Source organism: Triticum aestivum, chromosome 5A (assembly GCF_018294505.1).
Source record: "Triticum aestivum cultivar Chinese Spring chromosome 5A, IWGSC CS RefSeq v2.1, whole genome shotgun sequence".
NCBI lineage: Eukaryota > Viridiplantae > Streptophyta > Magnoliopsida > Poales > Poaceae > Triticum > Triticum aestivum.
In genome coordinates, this window is record NC_057806.1 from 362,839,542 (window position 1) to 362,845,911 (window position 6,370).

Sequence of the window (6,370 nt, forward strand, 5' to 3'; positions counted from 1 at the left end):
TGTCAGAAACAAAGCTCGTCTCGTTGCTCAAGGATATACTCAAGTGGAAGGCATTGACTTCGATGAAACATTTGCTCCTGTGGCTAGACTTGAAGCCATACGCATACTGCTGGCCTATGCAAATCATCACAACATACTTCTTTATCAAATGGATGTGAAGAGCGCCTTCCTCAATGGCAAGATTGAAGAAGAAGTGTATGTTGCACAACCTCCTGGCTTTGAAGATCCAAAACATCCTGACATGGTATACAAGCTCAACAAGGCACTGCATGGCCTCAAACAAGATCCTCGGGCCTGGTATGACACACTCGAATACTTGCTGAAGAGCAAAGGCTTCATACCTGGTTCTCTCGACCCCACTCTCTTCACGAAGACATATGATGGTGAACTATTTGTGTGCCAAATATATGTGGATGACATTATCTTCGACTGCACCAATCAGAAGTACAATGAAGAGTTTGGATATATGATGCAAGAGCAATATCAAATGTCTATGATGGGAGAGCTGAAGTTCTTTCTCGGTCTTCAAATACGACAGCAACACAACGGCATCTTCATATCTCAAGAGAAGTATCTCAAAGATTGCCTGAAGAAGTTCGGTATGCAAGACTGCAAAGGCTTCACGACACCAATGCCAGCCAAGCATCATCTGGGTCCCGACGACAATGGTAAAGAGTTCGATCAAAAGGTATACCGCTCCATGATTGGTTCTTTACTTTATCTATGTGCATCTAGGCCAGATATTATGCTTAGTGTTTGCATGTGTGCTCGATTCCAAGCGGCACCAAAGGAGTCGCATCACTTAGCTGTGAAGCGAATTCTTCGATATTTGGCTCACACCCCAACTCTAGGATTATGGTATCCAAAGGTCTCAGAGTTTGATCTGGTTCGATTCTCGGATGCTGATTATGCTGGTGACAAAGTTGATTGCAAGCCTACATCAGGCACATGTCACTTTCCGGGACGATCACTTGTATGATGGTCTTCAAAGAAGCAGAACTGTGTATCTCTCTCCACTGCTGAATCTGAATACATTGCGGCTGGATCTTGCTGCGCTCAGCTTCTGTGGATGAAGCAAACGCTCAAGGACTATGGCATTCATCCAAAGCAAGTGCCACTCTACTGCGACAACGAAAGTGCCATCAAGATTGCCAACAACCCAGTTCAGCACTCGAAGACAAAGCACATTGAAATTCGTCATCACTTTCTCAGAGATCATGTTGTGAAGGAAGATATTGATATCATACACTTCAACACTGAAGAGCAATTGGCAGATATCTTCACCAAGCCCTTGGATGAGAAGAGATTTTGCAAGTTACGGTGTGAGCTAAATATCCTGGAATCCTCAAATGTCCTGTGATCAGGCACACATCCTAACCCTTATGCATATTGATGACTTAGATGTGCAACACACGAAGTAAAGTATATCTTCAATCAATGAAGACATACATTCTAGTGTGAATACATTAATGTGGAATTTGACTTCGGAGCGCCACGATAATTGTGCGCCGTGTCTGGGTCTAATACTTCCTATACGGTGGGTAACGCCACCACCAAATGTTCTATTTTGAAGTGTTTCACTCATGGCGTTACCTTGCTATGTCTTCACATTTGGTTTGGCTTCAATCTCAACATGTCTTCATGATTATCTTCACTATGTTGATTATATATATATACTAGTGTTCTGTCCTCTACAACATTCACTTATAGCTATGTCTTCTTGTTGAATCTTTTCAACTAAGTGAATGTGATCGGACCCTAACCTCTCTATGCTATCTATCTCAAACTCTATCTCTCCAAATCATATGCATTCTATTGAAACTGTCGAATGTCTTCTCTGCGTCCTTGTCAGCAGAAGATACAAAGACAAACCTTGAGTCCACTTTCAATGCTCATTCCTCCACATGAAACCCGGAGAAGTAGGAACGACCACCCGACAATCCAGGCGTGCGTGGGACGTTGAACAAACCCCAAAATTCTGCATGATGGCCACGTGTTCCTCAGATGCGAATCGCTAGGGGCACCTGTGTAATAACGCAGTGCCGCCCCTGTACCTATAAATACACACTTCACGACGGTCATTATCTCTTCTTCCACTCTCGCACGAACCCTAGCGCCACCGCTAGCCCTCGATGACGCCGGCGATGAAGCGCTTCACTGCCGCAACCTCTTCGACGCCATCTTCACGCTGACCGCGGACATCGTCCTCTTCGCCGTCGCCGTAGGTGTCCTCCGTCGCCAAGTTAGGGCACGGAAGATCGAACTGCTCGGCCTCATCTTCCACTCCGTCTAGCAGTTCTTAGTGTGGTAAATAAAACTTCCTTTTTACGGCACCGTTGATCCTATGGCTTTGTCACTTTCTACCACAAGCAATTTCTATTCACACAAGTTAGATCTCTCTCATACTGCATCTCATAACATGCCTAGTATATTCACTTATGCTTCACAAAGTAGTTAGATTCCTCACTTGTACTAATCTCTGGATTCGTACAAATCTGGAACCAACTCCTTATCTATGAGTGAATGTCTTCGCACGATGAGGTCAATGTCTTCTAAACTGATTTATATTCAAAATCTTCTGAGAATGCATATGACCTCTTCCCCTTCCCTCGCACCTTAATGCTGTCACAGGTACATGTCCGTGGGAGAATCCCTTTGTTCTCATAGTCTGTATTCATTTGCAGAATTCTTACAGCATCATATAAATTCTCCCGAAGCAAGTTCCTGTTTGTCCAGCAAGCAAAAATCTTTGAAGCCTTTGAACGTGTTGAAGCCTTTCAGTTTAAAGTTCATGGCTTCAGAGAAATCAGCAAGGAAGGGTGGCAGAAAGCGTCGTGGAGAAACATCTAGAGATCTGCCAGATGACCTCTCAGAACTGTACAAGACAGATCCTGAAGAGGATTACAATCAGCGCAAGACCCGAATCCAATGGATTCAAAGATATTGGGCAGAACAATGGTTCAAATACCGATTTGTAACCCAGGAATATGCTGAGAAAAATGCCATCAAGAGACCATGGGGAGACATCCTATACAAGAATCTTCAACCCAGGTCCAGAGATGAAGCCATTGAACAAGGCTTCTATCCCTGCATGGTCCGTGGGCCACAGCCTGTTGATGCACACCCATCGTCACTACTATGGTGTCGTGACGACATTCTGTTCAAGCGCAACTTCCAGTTTGCCCAGAACTCAGCGAAGCAAAACAAGAAGACATTGGTACTAGACTTCAACCCTGGTCCCTCAGCTCCAAGGGCTGATGGCACACGAGATGCAGAACCCAATGTCGTCGGTCCTTTCTACAACCTTGAAGGCCTCATCACCCATATCTTGGTTCAAGGGACTGCAGTGAATGAGCCTGCAGCTGACGCTGAATCAGATGAAGCGCCTGCAGCGCCGAAGCCAAACAAGTTGAAGAAGCCTAAAGCTTCAAAGCTTGCCCCTTCACCAAAAATCTCACGGGCGAAGCCACTGGCAACTGCACCTCCTGTAGACAGTGTGCAGCCCGAAGATTTATCATGCATCTCCAAGCCCCAGAAGGTCAATATGCCTCTTCCACACACCGGCCAAGAGCTAACAGCTGCTGCCATTCTGCGCAATGACGCCATTGATCTGTCAAGTGATGAAGATCTTGCAGATGACGCTCTTGAGCAACTCATCAAGAGCAAAGAAGAAGCAGAAATCTTCAATGATCTGCCTCTCTTTGATGTAACAATCATTCACAACTTCATTGATGAATGGTTTGACACGCCAAACATCAGCTTCGACGATCTCCAACTACCCATTGGCCTCAGCGTCGCCTTCGATGGCGCCATTGCTTCAGAGTTAGCTATCGCCCAGCGCATTGTTTAACTGAAGCAGAAGATTGACTTTGAGAAATCTCAGTTCAAGAAGCATATGGCCAATCTCGGCGTGCAAGACGTGAAGAATTTCAAGATTATGCTGCACGAGCTCAAGGAAGCCTTTCTAAAGAAACATGGAGAAGCTCAGGGTTCTCGTGAGCGCATGAAGGTCCTGGCTGATAGGTGTGTGCAAGCCTACAATGATGCTGAGAAACACAAGGCCCTTGGGCATCCTGGCATCGACCCCAGGATGGCTGCCAAGAAGCAGAAGAAGCCCGCTATGCCTGAACCTGATGCACCACGGCAGGAGGCAGATCCCCTTGTCTTCCCAACTAGCATGACTGGCCCGAAGCCAAAGGCCAGGTCAACCGCTTCAGAACTAAAGAAGACCAGGACTGCTGAGGCTGAAGCAAGGAAGAGAAAACATCCTGAAGCCTCTGCTACTGCCCCCGCCAAGAAGAAAAGAATGACCAAGAAGGAACGGGCTGCTCCCACAGAGCCCTTGATTGTTGAACCCATTTCCATGGTTCACCCCGACGCCGATCCACAAGAACGTCAACTGACTGTCCATGAGCCTGCTTTCACAAAGGCTCATGAAGCTGAAGACTTTCCAGCAACTGATCCCCTCGCTGCTGAGGACATTGGTCACCATGACCATGTTGAAGATGATGCAGCCCTTCCTCAGCTAGAGCACCAACAGTATGCTTCGTGGGCGGATCGCCCACAAGAGGAAGAAGACTCTGAGGCCCAGCCAACACAAACTCCACAGGCGTCGCCCGTGTTGCGCAGGCTTCGCAAAGGTCCAAGGCCTCAAGTCTCAGCGTCTGAAGCTAAAACTGCTGAAGACATTCCGGCTGCATCAGCCGATGAAGAAGAAGTACCACAAGCTGCTACTCCCCTGTCCCACCAAGAAGCAGTTCTCGAGGAGAACGTGATCGTAAGCGACCCTCCAGCTCATCAAGTGGAGGTTGAAAACCTTGCGGCTGCCACCACCAACACCACTGAAGCCACTGACACTGTCATGGCTGAAGCAAATGTGGAGCCCTCACCAACAAAAGCACCAGAAGTCAGTGAAGCCACTGATCCTGCTGCTTCTGTTCCTGCGTCTGCTGCCGGTCCCCAATTCGACTATCATGTTGAGCACAGGCCTCAGGTACAGAAGCCAATCCCAAGATTGCCAAGGTTCCCAGGTCCTGCATCAGCACCTGGCTCCTTCAATATCAATGGCTTCAGAGCAGACAACACATTCTTCAATAGCTCCAGGAACCCCTACTCCAGGGAAAGAATATCATCTGATCGGTTCTGGAGTTATCCGCAACGAAGCTATTACTCATGTGTTCTTTACAACCAAGGTCGCATCTTCCCACACAAGCGCCTTGACATTGAAGCAATAGCTGGTCTGCCCTGTATGGAAAAAGCTCTGGATTGCTTCAAAGAGGTTGGACTGCTGCCGTTTGTCACTAACCAAGAGCATTGGAATGAAGTGTTGCTGCTCCAATTCTATGCCACACTTCACATCCGCGGGTATAGCAGAGATCCGAAGACTTGGGTCCTGGAGTGGATGACAGGAAACATTCATCACGAAGCCAAAGCCTTTGACATCATTGAGCTCACTAGTTTGCCCACTCCTGGCGATCTCTACGAGCATGGCTGTCAGCTTCATAGTGAAGCTATTGAGAGCATCTTTCAGAAGACTGAACCTAATATGAGTCAGATGCTCAGTATGATGAAGCCATTGCCCCAAGATGTTGCTTATCCCACGGAGTTCTTCGTTGAAGACCTTGAGTATCTGCCAAGAACCATTTATCACATCATAAGGCGAACTCTCTGGCCAATCAAAGGACATTCTCCCCATGCCAAGCTGGAAGGTGCAATGAAGACTTTGGTCTTCTACATTCTTCATGGAAAATGCTTCAATACACAGGATTTCTTCATTCGCCAACTTGCTGCATCTGACTCTGATCTGTTTGGTTTGAAGTTCTATGCCCCTTGGGTGATGCGGCTGATCAAACTTCACTTCGCTATCTCATATCAGCCCTCGGCCCGCAACCATCGGATCTTTTTTCCTGATGTGGATATGTCTATTGAAGCCATCTATCCTGAGCCTGCCAAGGAACCTCTCAGTCTTCAGAATGCAGAGCATCAAAGTTTCACTCAGAACATTGAAGGCGTTGAAGCCGTAACTCATGTGTATCCTTTGGCTGGCACTACATGTGCACCGCATCCTGCTCTCACTGAAGCCACTGACAGTACAACTGCTCCACGACCCAAGAAGCGCACTCGTGTTCTCAATGACTGAGAGCTTCTTGTGGCTCTTCATCAGAAACAGGATAGGCATCATGACTGGCTGAAGCGTCAGATGCAAAGCCTCTTGGTGGATGTTAATCGCATTCGCAATCTTGCCACCAAGAATGCTTTTGTTGCCCATGAAACCTCTCGCCGCACATGGAAAGGGCTAACACTGATGTGTTTTGAAGATGATCTTCAAGAGGATGGCTTCACTGAGCGATTCAAGTTTGACTCCACACCT